The sequence below is a fragment of the Spea bombifrons genome, chromosome 3 (genome assembly GCF_027358695.1).
Source record: "Spea bombifrons isolate aSpeBom1 chromosome 3, aSpeBom1.2.pri, whole genome shotgun sequence".
In the NCBI taxonomy this organism is placed as follows: domain Eukaryota; kingdom Metazoa; phylum Chordata; class Amphibia; order Anura; family Pelobatidae; genus Spea; species Spea bombifrons.
In genome coordinates, this window is record NC_071089.1 from 28,029,820 (window position 1) to 28,043,321 (window position 13,502).

At 44.4% G+C, this 13,502-nt stretch overlaps 14 non-coding genes across 14 annotated transcripts; all 14 read left to right on the top strand.

Annotated features, from left to right (window-relative positions):
* The first annotated feature begins 4,666 nt into the window (after positions 1 to 4,666).
* TRNAF-GAA (transfer RNA phenylalanine (anticodon GAA)) lies at positions 4,667 to 4,739 on the top strand. The gene has a single exon. It is a non-coding gene; the product is annotated as a tRNA-Phe (tRNA).
* Positions 4,740 to 4,880: 141 nt separating this feature from the next.
* TRNAF-GAA (transfer RNA phenylalanine (anticodon GAA)) lies at positions 4,881 to 4,953 on the top strand. The gene has a single exon. It is a non-coding gene; the product is annotated as a tRNA-Phe (tRNA).
* Positions 4,954 to 5,307: 354 nt separating this feature from the next.
* On the top strand, positions 5,308 to 5,380 carry TRNAF-GAA (transfer RNA phenylalanine (anticodon GAA)). The gene has a single exon. It is a non-coding gene; the product is annotated as a tRNA-Phe (tRNA).
* A 343-nt stretch (positions 5,381 to 5,723) lies between these two features.
* On the top strand, positions 5,724 to 5,796 carry TRNAF-GAA (transfer RNA phenylalanine (anticodon GAA)). Its single transcript has one exon. It is a non-coding gene; the product is annotated as a tRNA-Phe (tRNA).
* Positions 5,797 to 8,137: 2,341 nt separating this feature from the next.
* TRNAF-GAA (transfer RNA phenylalanine (anticodon GAA)) lies at positions 8,138 to 8,210 on the top strand. Its single transcript has one exon. It is a non-coding gene; the product is annotated as a tRNA-Phe (tRNA).
* A 439-nt stretch (positions 8,211 to 8,649) lies between these two features.
* Positions 8,650 to 8,722, top strand: TRNAF-GAA (transfer RNA phenylalanine (anticodon GAA)). The gene has a single exon. It is a non-coding gene; the product is annotated as a tRNA-Phe (tRNA).
* A 421-nt stretch (positions 8,723 to 9,143) lies between these two features.
* Positions 9,144 to 9,216, top strand: TRNAF-GAA (transfer RNA phenylalanine (anticodon GAA)). Its single transcript has one exon. It is a non-coding gene; the product is annotated as a tRNA-Phe (tRNA).
* A 137-nt stretch (positions 9,217 to 9,353) lies between these two features.
* TRNAF-GAA (transfer RNA phenylalanine (anticodon GAA)) lies at positions 9,354 to 9,426 on the top strand. Its single transcript has one exon. It is a non-coding gene; the product is annotated as a tRNA-Phe (tRNA).
* A 440-nt stretch (positions 9,427 to 9,866) lies between these two features.
* Positions 9,867 to 9,939, top strand: TRNAF-GAA (transfer RNA phenylalanine (anticodon GAA)). Its single transcript has one exon. It is a non-coding gene; the product is annotated as a tRNA-Phe (tRNA).
* Positions 9,940 to 10,494: 555 nt separating this feature from the next.
* On the top strand, positions 10,495 to 10,567 carry TRNAF-GAA (transfer RNA phenylalanine (anticodon GAA)). The gene has a single exon. It is a non-coding gene; the product is annotated as a tRNA-Phe (tRNA).
* A 2,146-nt stretch (positions 10,568 to 12,713) lies between these two features.
* On the top strand, positions 12,714 to 12,786 carry TRNAF-GAA (transfer RNA phenylalanine (anticodon GAA)). The gene has a single exon. It is a non-coding gene; the product is annotated as a tRNA-Phe (tRNA).
* Positions 12,787 to 12,923: 137 nt separating this feature from the next.
* TRNAF-GAA (transfer RNA phenylalanine (anticodon GAA)) lies at positions 12,924 to 12,996 on the top strand. Its single transcript has one exon. It is a non-coding gene; the product is annotated as a tRNA-Phe (tRNA).
* A 141-nt stretch (positions 12,997 to 13,137) lies between these two features.
* On the top strand, positions 13,138 to 13,210 carry TRNAF-GAA (transfer RNA phenylalanine (anticodon GAA)). The gene has a single exon. It is a non-coding gene; the product is annotated as a tRNA-Phe (tRNA).
* Positions 13,211 to 13,351: 141 nt separating this feature from the next.
* Positions 13,352 to 13,424, top strand: TRNAF-GAA (transfer RNA phenylalanine (anticodon GAA)). The gene has a single exon. It is a non-coding gene; the product is annotated as a tRNA-Phe (tRNA).
* Positions 13,425 to 13,502: the final 78 nt, after the last annotated feature.

A 13,502-nucleotide genomic window follows, 5' to 3' on the forward strand; every position in this document is an offset into this window, starting at 1 on the left:
GCCCACCTAGTCTCCCTCCAAGGATCAAGGCAATAAGAGGCATAGGTTATATGGGGAATTGGCATAATACATACTTAATAAGATCACTGTGAACTTCACTGATGGTTTAGCCTATAGATGAACCAAATACTGCTTTGGTCCGTCTTAAGGTGTTTTGTGATCAAATCCAGGCTGATCCTCAAGCCTCGTAATTACCAAATAACACAATTAAATAATTTGGAAACAATTAATAATTTTCTGTTCCAAATAGCTCAGGTTTCTCCAATATTTGCTTGTATCTATATGAGTTGATCTGGGTCCAATCGAATAAGCCTCGGAGTCCATATGTCGGGTGTATGCAGGCCCAGACTGGGACAAAAAATAGACCCAGGCATTTAAGACTGAGCAGCCCATTTTTATTTATTTATTTATTTATTGTTAAAGCCCACCCTTCATGTACCATCTTTGCATTTCCCCAAATCACTTAAACATTCATGATAGACACAAACACTTACTCACTCATTCACACAAATCATTAACACATATTCATTAATGCAGTCTCACAAATCATTCAAGCAATTCATCCACACATGAATTCATTAATTCTCATATGCGTTCACACAATTCATCCACACATTTATTCATTCATTCTCGTATGCATTCACACGACCCCCTCTCCCCATCTACCCCTCCCCTTTTTATCTGCTTCTTCTCACTATGTTCCCCCTTATCACTATGTACCCCCTTCTCCACTTCTCAATATGTACCCCCTCTCACTATATATCCCCTCTCCCACTATCTAACCCCTCTCTCCTCTCTGCCCCTTCTCACTTAACCCCCTTCCCTCACCCTACTTACCTTGTTGCCGGAGTAAGCAGCAACTGCGACCGGGCCCGCCACTCTACGAGGCCGGGCAGCCCCCACCAGGGATGGCCTTAGGGGTGTGCGGCCGCACAGAGTTTAAATTAAAACATCGGGGTTTTTTTTTTTACTTTATTTAACATCCTCCATGTTAAATAAAGTAAAAAAAAACAAACTTTATTTAACATGGAGGATGTTAAATAAAGTAAAAAAAAACCCCGATGTTTTAAATTAAGGCCTGTGCGGCCGCACACCCCTAAGGCCATCCCTGGTGGGGGCTGCCCGGCCTCGTAGAGTGGCGGACCCGGTCACAGTTGCTGCGGGCTTAAGGGGCAGGTACCCCTTATGCCCTGCGTTAATGCGGCCGTAGAGCCCGCATAGGCCCAGTCAGTCCGGGCCTATTTTAAGGTAGGTGCATGGAGCTTTGCAGCTCAAACTCAGAGGGTGCTTTATATATATATATCAGGAAATGACTATAGACTGCAACACCAGAGGTATTGTAGTAAAAATAGTATTTTTATTCTGGGTCCATGCCAGGGTTAAAATGAGACTAAATTTGCATGATATACAGCAAATAATGCTCGTATTAACATATATATATATAAAGTATAAAAATAATAATAAAAAAACATGTATAAAAGAGTCCATAAAAAGATAAGTCCATGTATACCGGTAAAAAGTTCCTAGGTCATTCACTCTACGCGTTTTGCCGGTTCTGGCTTCATCAGGAGTGTTGATTGGAGTCCTCAAACGTTCTTTTATGTGTGTGGCGCCATCTTTTTTTTCTTTTTTTGCGTCTGACGTCAATACGTTTCCCCTCTAGGTGGCGTCCGTTCTCCATGTGGACTGACGTCAATACATTTCCCTTCTAGGTGGCGTCCGCGTTCCGTGCGTCTAGAGCTTCTCCGTGTGGGCACTATCGGTCAGTATATCAGCGTGTATGGGGAGATAGGGGAACGGAAATGATTGAGTTGAAGTTATGAAACTGATGTCTTTTTCTACAGGTACTAAAAATACGGATGCCGATAATTCTGTTCTCTTCAGCCAAACGTCATCTGATAGAAGCGTGTGCCAGCCGTAGGAATGTGTGGGGGATTTTTTGTACCCTTCGTGACAATAGCTGTTTTAACATTTCTGCGCTGCTCGTGTTTAGCTGTATTTTTATTCTTTCCCGTTTACCCACACAAGTTATATATTGTTTTTTTCAGGACAAGAAGGGCTTTCTTTAGATGACATTGTTTTGATTGTATCATATTATTTACTATTAAAAAAAGTATAAAATATGGTGAAAAATTTAGAAAAAAATGACTTTTTCTAACTTTTACTTGAAAAATATTTTATTCATCTATAAAAGGTACCTGATAAATAGAATCTACTATTCATACTATATAGTTTAGAAATACCCAATGTTTTTATGTTTTTTTTGCTTTTTTCTGCACGTTATGGGGCAATAAGCACAGATAGTGTTTTGCTATTTCAAAACCATTTTTTCCAAATCTGGGAATTCTTCCCCCCATGTGCCATTTCGGGTATCTTTGAACCCGGCCAATTTACCCCATCAAATCATATATTTTTGAAAACTAGATACCCCAGGGTATTTCAAATGCTAGGATTTTAACTCTTTCCATGCACTAATTCTACCACCAGTTTTTGTCAAACTTTGAGGTAGTCCATTTTTTGCGGTTTACTTTAGGTATGAATTTACAGCTCCTGGCATATGCAGTACATAAAGTACAATGATACCCACATGCATGGGTTTGTCTGGTTTATGGGAACTAAAAGGCCACATTTGGGACGTGTGCATTTTTCTAATTGGAAACTAGACGTGTGGTCATCCCGGCCAATTCAATTTACCCTATCAAATCATCCATTTTTTAAAAGTAGACACCCCATGGGCATTTAACATGCCAGTATTTTAACTCTTTCCATGGGAGAACTGTTTTAAGCTAAAGTGCTAATTTTAGGACTTGCTCACAAAAATATTTTATTATATATATATATATATATATGTATTATTTTTATTGCCTTTTTTATTTTTTTTGGAACTTGAAGGTTCCCCTGATTTCTTATTATTATTATTATTCCCCCCCCCATTTATTTTACTAATTACATTGTGATTAGAAACCTGGGCTCCGTTGACTTGCATACTGAATGTAGTACCTGTATTAAACCTGCAAGCAGAGACAGATTCTCAGGGGGGTCTGGAGAGACCGGGTTGGTTTTGAAGAAGAATGGGCTGTACTTTGTAAGCCGGATTTTTAAATATTCTCATGGTGCACCAGTTTACTGGCTATTAAACAGGCTTCCCCGTCCCGTGTAGATTTGCTAGCAGCCTTTTCGTGCATGCCGAAATAGCTTAGTTGGGAGCGCGTTGGACTGAAGATCTGAAGGTTCCTGGTTCGATCCTGGGTTTCGGCACACATGCTCGCTAGCTTTTGAAGAAGAATGGGCTGTACTTTGTAAGCCCGGTGTTTAAATATTCTCATGGTACGCCAGTTTTCTGGCTATTAAACAGGCTTCCCCGTCCCGTGTAGATTTGCTAGCAGCCTTTTCTTGCATGCTGAAATAGCCCAGTTGGGAGAGCGTTAGACGGAAGATCTAAAGGTCCCTGGTTCGATCCTGGGTTTCGGCACACATGCTCACTTGCTTTTGAAGAAGAATGGGCTGTACTTTGTAAGCCAAATGTTTAAATATTCTCATGGTGCAGCAATTTACTGGCTATTAAACTGGCTTTCCCGTCCCGTGTAGATTTGCTAGCATGCCGAAATAGCTCCGTTGGGAGAGCGTTAGACTGAAGATCTCAAGGTCCCTGGCTCAGTCCCGGGTTTCAGCACACCTGCTTGCTAATTTTTAAGAAGAATGGGCTGTACTTTGTAAGCTGGATGTTTAAATATTCCATGGTGCAGCAGTTTACTGGCTATTAAACAGGCTTCCCCATCCCGTGTAGACTTGCTAGCAGCCATCTATTGCATGCCGAAAAAGCTCAGTTGGGAGAGCGTTAGACTGAAGATCTAAAGGTCCCTGGTTTAATCCCGGGTTTCGGCACACATGCTCGCTTACTTTTGAAGAAGAATGGGCTGTTCTTTGTAAGCCGAATGCTTAAATATTCTCATGGTGCAGCAGTTTACTGGCTATTAAACAGGCTTTCCTGTCCCGTGCAGATTTGCTAGCAACATTTTCTTGCAAGCCGAAATAGCTCAGTTGGGAGAGTGTTAGACTGAAGATCTAAAGATCCATGTTTCGATCCCGGGTTTAGGCACACCTGCTCACTTATTTTCAAGAAGAATGGACTGTACTGTGTAACCTGGATTTTTAAATATTCGCATGGTGCAGCAGTTTACTGGCTATTAAACAGGCTTCCCCGTCCCGTGTAGATTTGCTAGCAGCCTTTCCTTGCATGCCGAAATAGCTCAGTTGGGAGAGCGTTAGACTGAAGATCTAAAGGTCCCTGGTTTGATCCCGGGTTTCGGCACACACGCTTGTCTCCTTTTGAAGAAGAATGGGCTGTACTTTGTAAGCCGAATGTTTAAATATTCTCATGGTGCAGTAGTTTACTGGCTATTAAACAGGCTTCCCCGTCCCGTGTAGATTTGCTAGCAGCCATTTCTTGCATGCTGAAATAGCTCAGTTGGGAGAGCATTAGACTGAAGATCTAAAGATCCATGTTTGGATCCCGGGTTTAGGCACACCTGCTCGCTTATTTTCAAGAAAAATGGACCGTACTGTGTAAGCCGGATTTTAAAATATTCGCATGGTGCAGCAGTTTACTGGCTATTAAACAGGCTTCCCCGTCCCGTGTAGATTTGCTAGCAAACTTTCCTTGCATGCCGAAATAGCTCAGTTGGGAGAGCGTTAGACTGAAGATCTAAAGGTCCCTGGTTCGATCCCAGGTTTCGGCACACATGCTCGCTTGCTTTTGAAGAAGAATGGGCTGTGCTTTGTAAGCCGAATGTTTAAATATTCTCATGGTGCAGTGGTTTACTGGCTATTAAACAGGCTTCCCTGTCCCATGTAGACTTGCTAGCAGCCTTTCGTTGCATGCCGAAATAGCTCAGTTGGGAGAGCGTTAGACTGAAGATCTAAAGGTCCCTGGTTCGATCCCGGGTTTCGGCACACGTGCTTGCGTCCTTTTGAAGAAGAATGGGCTGTACTTTGTAAGCCGAATGTTTAAATATTCTCACGGTGCAGGAGTTTACTGGCTATTAAACAGGCTTCCCCGTCCCGTGTAGATTTGCTAGCAGCCATTTCCCGCATGCTGAAATAGCTCAGTTGGAAGAGCGTTAGACTGAAGCTCTAAAGATCCATGTTTCGATCCCGTGTTTAGGCACACCTGCTCGCTTATTTTCAAGAAAAATGGACTGTACTGTGTAAGCCGGATTTTTAAATATTCGCATGGTGCAGCAGTTTACTGGCTATTAAACAGGCTTCCCCGTCCCGTGTAGATTTGCTAGCAAACCTTCCTTGCATGCTGAAATAGCTCAGTTGGGAGAGCGTTAGACTGAAGATCTAAAGGTCCCTGGTTCGATCCCGGGTTTCAGCACACATGCTCGCTTGCTTTTGAAGAAGAATGGGCTGTGCTTTGTAAGCCGAATTTTTAAATATTCTCATGGTGCAGTGGTTTACTGGCTATTAAACAGGCTTCCCTGTCCCATGTAGACTTGCTAGCAGCCTTTTATTGCATGCTGAAATAGCTCAGTTGGGAGAGCGTTAGACTAAAGGTCCCTGGTTCAATCCCGGGTTTCAGCACACCTGGTCGCTTGCTTTTAAGAAGAATGGGCTGTACTTTGTAAGCCGAATGTTTAAATATTCTCATGGTGCAGCATACTGGCTATTAAACAGGTTTCCCCGTCTCATGTAGACCTGCTAGCAGCTTTTTCTCGCATGCCGAAATAGCTCAGTTGGGAGAGCGTTAGACTGAAGATCTAAAGGTCCCTGGTTCGATCCCGGGTTTCGGCACACACGCTCGCTTCCTTTTGAAGAAGAATGGGCTGTACTTTGTAAGCCGAATTTTTAAATATTCTCATGGTGCAGCAGTTTACTGGCTATTAAACAGGCTTTCCTGTCCCGTGCAGATTTGCTAGCAACTTTTCTTGCAAGCCGAAATAGCTCAGTTGGGAGAGCGTTAGACTGAAGATCTAAAGGTCCCTGGTTCGATCCTGGGTTTCGGCACACCTGCTCGCTTACTTTTAAGAAGAATGGGCTGTACTTTGTAAGCCGAATGTTTAAATATTCGCATGGTGCAGCAGTTTACTGGCTATTAAACAGGCTTCCCCGTCCTGTGTAGATTTGTTAGCAGCTTTTCCTCGCATGCCGAAATAGCTCAGTTGGGAGAGCGTTAGACTGAAGATCTAAAGGTCCCTGGTTCGATCCCGGGTTTCAGCACACATGCTCGCCTCCCTTTGAAGAAGAATGGGCTGTACTTTGTAAGCCGAATGTTTAAATATTCTCATGGTGCAGCATACTGGCTATTAAACAGGTTTCCCCGTCTCATGTAGACCTGCTAGCAGCTTTTTCTCGCATGCCGAAATATTCTCATGGTGCTGGAGTTTACTGGCTATTAAACAGGCTTCCCTGTCCCATGTAGACTTGCTAGCAGCCTTTCATTGCATGCCGAAATAGCTCAGTTGGGAGAGCGTTAGACTGAAGATCTAAAGGTCCCTAGTTCGATCCCGGGTTTCGGCACACCTGGTCGCTTGCTTTTAAGAAGAATGGGCTGTATTTTGTAAGCCAAATGTTTAAATATTCTCATGGTGCAGGGGTTTACTGGCTATTAAACAGGCTTCCCCGTCCCGTGTAGATTTGCTAGCAGCCATTTCTTGGCTACTTTTGGGGCATGCGTAATTCAGGTGGTCATTTGGACTTTCTGCCTCCATCTCTATGGAATATCTTTGAAGCCGGTTAACTCAGTTTAACCCCGTCAAACCATATATTTTTGAAAACTAGACACCCCAGGGTATTTCAAGTGCTGTTATTTTAACCCTTTCCATGCACCCACTTCTCCGGAGTGGTCACAGTCCATCTAGAGGTCAGTGTTTGGTGTCGCTGGATGCCTCCCGATCGAGGCATTCGAGCGACACCATTTAAGTTTAGGAGGTGATCGTTGATCGCCTCCTAAACACTTTTAAAACGATGTATGGCGGATGTTGACGCCCCGGGGAGAGGCCAGATATGGCCCCCGATGCCGATCTCGGCGTTACTGAATGCCTCGACATCGAGGCATTACAGCAACGCTGTTTAATCGAAGAAAGTGATCGTTGATCACTTTCTAAGCTTATTTAATTTTTTGACGGTTCAGGACCGTCAAAGGTCGTTAAGTGACCGTTTTTCCGTGACGGTCCTGAACCGGCAAAGGTCGTTAAGCGGTTAAATATTCTCATGGTGCAGCTGTTTACTGGCTATTAATCAGGCTTCCCCGTCCCGTGTAGATTTGCTAGCAGCCTTTTCTTGCATGCCGAAATAGCTCAGTTGGGGGAGCGTTAGACTAAAGGTCCCTGGTTCGATCCTGGGTTTAGGCACACCTGCTCACTTATTTTCAAGAAGAATGGACTGTACTGTGTAAGCCGGATTATTAAATATTCGCATGGTGCAGCAGTTTACTGGCTATTAAACAGGCTTCCCCGTCCCGTGTAGATTTGCTAGCAGCTTTTCCTCACATGCCGAAATAGCTCAGTTGGGAGAGCGTTAGACTGAAGATCTAAAGGTCCCTGGTTCCATCCTGGGTTTCGGCACACATGCTCGCTCCCTTTTGAAGAAGAATGGGCTGTACTTTGTAAGCCGAATTTTTAAATATTCTCATGGTGCAGCAGTTTACTGGCTATTAAACAGGCTTTCCTGTCCCGTGCAGATTTGCTAGCATCATTTTCTCGCATGCTGCAATAGCTCAGTTGGGAGAGCGTTAGACTGAAGATCTAAAGGTCCCTGGTTCGATTCCGGGTTTCGGCATACATACTCGCTTGCTTTTGAAGAAGAATGGGCTGTACTTTGTAAGCCGAATGTTTAAATATTCTCATGGTGCAGTGGTTTACTGGCTATTAAACCCGCTTCCCTGTCCCATGTAGACTTGCTAGCAGCCTTTTGTTGCGTGCCGAAATAGCTCGGTTGGGAGAGCATTAGACTGAACATCTGAAGGAACCTTGTTCAATCCCAGGTTTCAACACACATGCTCACTTGCTTTTGAAGAAGAATGGGCTGTACTTTGTAAGCCGAATTTTTTAATATTCTCATGGTGCAGCAGTTTACTGGCTATTAAACAGGCTTTCCTGTCCCATGCAGAATTGCTAGCATCGTTTTCTCGCATGCCGAAATAGCTCAGTTGGGAGAGCGTTAGACTGAAGATCTAAAGGTCCCTGGTTCGATCCCGGGTTTCGGCACACCTGCTCGCTTACTTTTAAGAAGAATGGGCTGTACTTTGTAAGCCGAATGTTTAAATATTCTCATGGTGCAGCATACTGGCTATTAAACAGGTTTCCCCGTCTCATGTAGACTTGCTAGCATCTTTTTCTCGTATGCCGAAATATTCTCATGGTGCTGGAGTTTACTGGCTATTAAACAGGCTTCCCTGTCCCGTGTAGATTTGCTAGCAGCCATTTCTTGCATGCTGAAATAGCTCAGTTGGGAGAGCGTTAGACTGAAGATCTAAAGATCCATGTTTCGATCCCGGGTTTAGGCACACCTGCTCGCTTATTTTCAAGAAAAATGTACTGTACTGTGTAAGCCGGATTTTAAAATATTCGCATGGTGCAGTAGTTTACTGGCTATTAAACAGGCTTCCCCGTCCCGTGTAGATTTGCTAGCAAACTTTCCTTGCATGCCGAAATAGCTCAGTTGGGAGAGCGTTAGACTGAAGATCTAAAGGTCCCTGGTTCGATCCCGGGTTTCGGCACACATGCTCGCTTGCTTTTGAAGAAGAATGGGCTGTGCTTTGTTGGTTCGATTCCGGGTTTCGGCATACATACTCGCTTGCTTTTGAAGAAGAATGGGCTGTACTTTGTAAGCCGAATGTTTAAATATTCTCATGGTGCAGTGGTTTACTGGCTATTAAACCCGCTTCCCTGTCCCATGTAGACTTGCTAGCAGCCTTTTGTTGCGTGCCGAAATAGCTCGGTTGAGAGAGCATTAGACTGAACATCTGAAGGACCCTTGTTCAATCCCAGGTTTCAACACACATGCTCACTTGCTTTTGAAGAAGAATGGGCTGTACTTTGTAAGCCGAATTTTTTAATATTCTCATGGTGCAGCAGTTTACTGGCTATTAAACAGGCTTTCCTGTCCCATGCAGATTTGCTAGCATCGTTTTCTCGCATGCCGAAATAGCTCAGTTGGGAGAGCGTTAGACTGAAGATCTAAAGGTTCCTGGTTCGATCCCGGGTTTCGGCACACCTGCTCGCTTACTTTTAAGAAGAATGGGCTGTACTTTGTAAGCCGAATGTTTAAATATTCTCATGGTGCAGCATACTGGCTATTAAACAGGTTTCCCCGTCTCATGTAGACCTGCTAGCAGCTTTTTCTTGCATGCCGAAATAGCTCAGTTGGGAGAGCGTTAGACTGAAGATCTAAAGGTCCCTGGTTCGATCCCGGGTTTCGGCACATATACTTGCCTCGTTTTGAAGAAGAATGGGCTGTACTTTGTAAGCCGAATGTTTAAATATTCTCATGGTGCAGCATACTGGCTATTAAACAGGTTTCCCCGTCTCATGTAGACTTGCTAGCATCTTTTTCTCGTATGCCGAAATATTCTCATGGTGCTGGAGTTTACTGGCTATTAAACAGGCTTCCCTGTCCCGTGTAGATTTGCTAGCAGCCATTTCTTGCATGCTGAAATAGCTCAGTTGGGAGAGCGTTAGACTGAAGATCTAAAGATCCATGTTTCGATCCCGGGTTTAGGCACACCTGCTCGCTTATTTTCAAGAAAAATGTACTGTACTGTGTAAGCCGGATTTTAAAATATTCTCATGGTGCAGTAGTTTACTGGCTATTAAACAGGCTTCCCCGTCCCGTGTAGATTTGCTAGCAAACTTTCCTTGCATGCCGAAATAGCTCAGTTGGGAGAGCGTTAGACTGAAGATCTAAAGGTCCCTGGTTCGATCCCGGGTTTCGGCACACATGCTCGCTTGCTTTTGAAGAAGAATGGGCTGTGCTTTGTAAGCCGAATTTTTAAATATTCTCATGGTGCAGTGGTTTACTGGCTATTAAACAGGCTTCCCTGTCCCATGTAGACTTGCTAGCAGCCTTTTATTGCATGCTGAAATAGCTCAGTTGGGAGAGCGTTAGACTAAAGGTCCCTGGTTCAATTCCGGGTTTCAGCACACCTGGTCGCTTGCTTTTAAGAAGAATGGGCTGTACTTTGTAAGCCGAATGTTTAAATATTCTCATGGTGCAGCATACTGGCTATTAAACAGGTTTCCCCGTCTCATGTAGACCTGCTAGCAACTTTTCTTGCAAGCTGAAATAGCTCAGTTGGGAGAGCGTTAGACTGAAGATCTAAAGGTCCCTGGTTCGATCCTGGGTTTCGGCACACCTGCTCGCTTACTTTTAAGAAGAATGGGCTGTACTTTGTAAGCCGAATGTTTAAATATTCGCATGGTGCAGCAGTTTACTGGCTATTAAACAGGCTTCCCCGTCCTGTGTAGATTTGTTAGCAGCTTTTCCTCACATGCCGAAATAGCTCAGTTGGGAGAGCGTTAGACTGAAGATCTAAAGGTCCCTGGTTCGATCCCGGGTTTCGGCACATATGCTTGCCTCCTTTTGAAGAAGAATGGGCTGTACTTTGTAAGCCGAATGTTTAAATATTCTCATGGTGCAGCATACTGGCTATTAAACAGGTTTCCCCGTCTCATGTAGACCTGCTAGCAGCTTTTTCTCGCATGCCGAAATATTCTCATGGTGCTGGAGTTTACTGGCTATTAAACAGGCTTCCCTGTCCCGTGTAGATTTGCTAGCAGCCATTTCTTGCATGCTGAAATAGCTCAGTTGGGAGAGCGTTAGACTGAAGATCTAAAGATCCATGTTTCGATCCCGGGTTTAGGCACACCTGCTCGCTTATTTTCAAGAAAAATGTACTGTACTGTGTAAGCCGGATTTTAAAATATTCGCATGGTGCAGTAGTTTACTGGCTATTAAACAGGCTTCCCCGTCCCGTGTAGATTTGCTAGCAAACTTTCCTTGCATGCCGAAATAGCTCAGTCGGGAGAGCGTTAGACTGAAGATCTAAAAGTCCCTGGTTCGATCCTGGGTTTCGGCACACCTGGTCGCTTGCTTTTAAGAAGAATGGGCTGTATTTTGTAAGCCGAATGTTTAAATATTCTCATGGTGCAGGAGTTTACTGGCTATTAAACAGGCTTCCCCGTCCCGTGTAGATTTGCTAGCAGCCATTTCTTGGCTACTTTTGGGGCATGCGTAATTCAGGTGGTCATTTGGACTTTCTGCCTCCATCTCTATGGAATATCTTTGAAGCCGGTTAACTCAGTTTAACCCCGTCAAACCATATATTTTTGAAAACTAGACACCCCAGGGTATTTCAAGTGCTGTTATTTTAACCCTTTCCATGCACCCACTTCTCCGGAGTGGTCACAGTCCATCTAGAGGTCAGTGTTTGGTGTCGCTGGATGCCTCCCGATCGAGGCATTCGAGCGACACCATTTAAGTTTAGGAGGTGATCGTTGATCGCCTCCTAAACACTTTTAAAACGGGCATCCGCCGCCATACAATGTATGGCGGATGTTGACGCCCCGGGGAGAGGCCAGATATGGCCCCCGATGCCGATCTCGGCGTTACTGAATGCCTCAACATCGAGGCATTACAGCAACGCTGTTTAATCGAAGAAAGTGATCGTTGATCACTTTCTAAGCTTATTTAATTTTTTGACGGTTCAGGACCGTCAAAGGTCGTTAAGTGACCGTTTTTCCGTGACGGTCCTGAACCGGCAAAGGTCGTTAAGGGGTTAAATATTCTCATGGTGCAGCTGTTTACTGGCTATTAAACAGGCTTCCCCGTCCCGTGTAGATTTGCTAGCAGCCTTTTCTTGCATGCCGAAATAGCTCAGTTGGGGGAGCGTTAGACTAAAGGTCCCTGGTTCGATCCTGGGTTTAGGCATACCTGCTCACTTATTTTCAAGAAGAATGGACTGTACTGTGTAAGCCGGATTATTAAATATTCGCATGGTGCAGCAGTTTACTGGCTATTAAACAGGCTTCCCCGTCCCGTGTAGATTTGCTAGCAGCTTTTCCTCACATGCCGAAATAGCTCAGTTGGGAGAGCGTTAGACTGAAGATCTAAAGGTCCCTGGTTCCATCCTGGGTTTCGGCACACATGCTCGCTCCCTTTTGAAGAAGAATGGGCTGTACTTTGTAAGCCGAATTTTTAAATATTCTCATGGTGCAGCAGTTTACTGGCTATTAAACAGGCTTTCCTGTCCCGTGCAGATTTGCTAGCATCGTTTTCTCGCGTGCTGAAATAGCTCAGTTGGGAGAGCGTTAGACTGAAGATCTAAAGGTCCCTGGTTCGATCCCGGGTTTCGGCATACATACTCGCTTGCTTTTGAAGAAGAATGGGCTGTACTTTGTAAGCCGAATGTTTAAATATTCTCATGGTGCAGTGGTTTACTGGCTATTAAACGCGCTTCCCTGTCCCATGTAGACTTGCTAGCAGCCTTTTGTTGCATGCCGAAATAGCTCGGTTGGGAGAGCATTAGACTGAACATCTGAAGGACCCTTGTTCAATCCCAGGTTTCAACACACATGCTCACTTGCTTTTGAAGAAGAATGGGCTGTACTTTGTAAGCCGAATTTTTTAATATTCTCATGGTGCAGCAGTTTACTGGCTATTAAACAGGCTTTCCTGTCCCATGCAGATTTGCTAGCATCATTTTCTCACATGCCGAAATAGCTCAGTTGGGAGAGCGTTAGACTGAAGATCTAAAGGTCCCTGGTTCGATCCCGGGTTTCGGCACACCTGCTCGCTTACCTTTAAGAAGAATGGGCTGTACTTTGTAAGCCGAATGTTTAAATATTCTCATGGTGCAGCATACTGGCTATTAAACAGGTTTCCCCGTCTCATGTAGACCTGCTAGCAGCTTTTTCTTGCATGCCGAAATAGCTCAGTTGGGAGAGCGTTAGACTGAAGATCTAAAGGTCCCTGGTTCGATCCCGGGTTTCGGCACATATGCTTGCCTCCTTTTGAAGAAGAATGGGCTGTACTTTGTAAGCCGAATGTTTAAATATTCTCATGGTGCAGTAGTTTACTGGCTATTAAACAGGCTTCCCTGTCCCGTGTAGATTTGCTAGCAAACTTTCCTTACACGCCGAAATAGCTCAGTTGGGAGAGCGTTAGACTGAAGATCTAAAGGCCCCTGGTTCGATCCCGGGTTTCGGCACACATGCTCGCTTGCTTTTGAAGAAGAATGGGCTGTGCTTTGTAAGCCGAATGTTTAAACATTCTCATGGTGCAGTGCTTTACTGGCTATTAAACAGGCTTCCCTGTCCCATGTAGACTTGCTAGCAGCCTTTCATTGCATGCCAGAATAGCTCAGTTGGGAGAGCGTTAGACTGAAGATCTAAAGGTCCCTGGTTCGATCCCGGGTTTCGGCACACATGCTCGCTTCCTTTTGAAGAAGAATGGGCTGTACTTTGTAAGCCGAATTTTTAAATATTCTCATGGTGCAGCAG